Below are 208 nucleotides of genomic sequence, written 5' to 3'. Positions count from 1 at the left end.
CTGACAGCCCGGTGGCGGCAGCACAGCCAGATGAGCCCATCTTCCCGCTCTGCTTCTGGTCAGAGCTCTGCAGAGCTGATTGTTGGGGAACTGCAAGACATTTTTCAGCCTCGATGGCTGCCAACTTCGAAACAGCTCCCTGCAGTCTAAAACTGATGCAAGGTCAATTTAGTAGATCTAAAGGGCTCACAACAAGCAGGCCTTGTCC

The sequence above is a fragment of the Neolamprologus multifasciatus genome, chromosome 19 (genome assembly GCF_963576455.1).
Source record: "Neolamprologus multifasciatus chromosome 19, fNeoMul1.2, whole genome shotgun sequence".
NCBI classification, from domain to species: Eukaryota; Metazoa; Chordata; class Actinopteri; order Cichliformes; family Cichlidae; genus Neolamprologus; species Neolamprologus multifasciatus.
Note: the sequence above shows the minus strand (reverse complement) of the source record.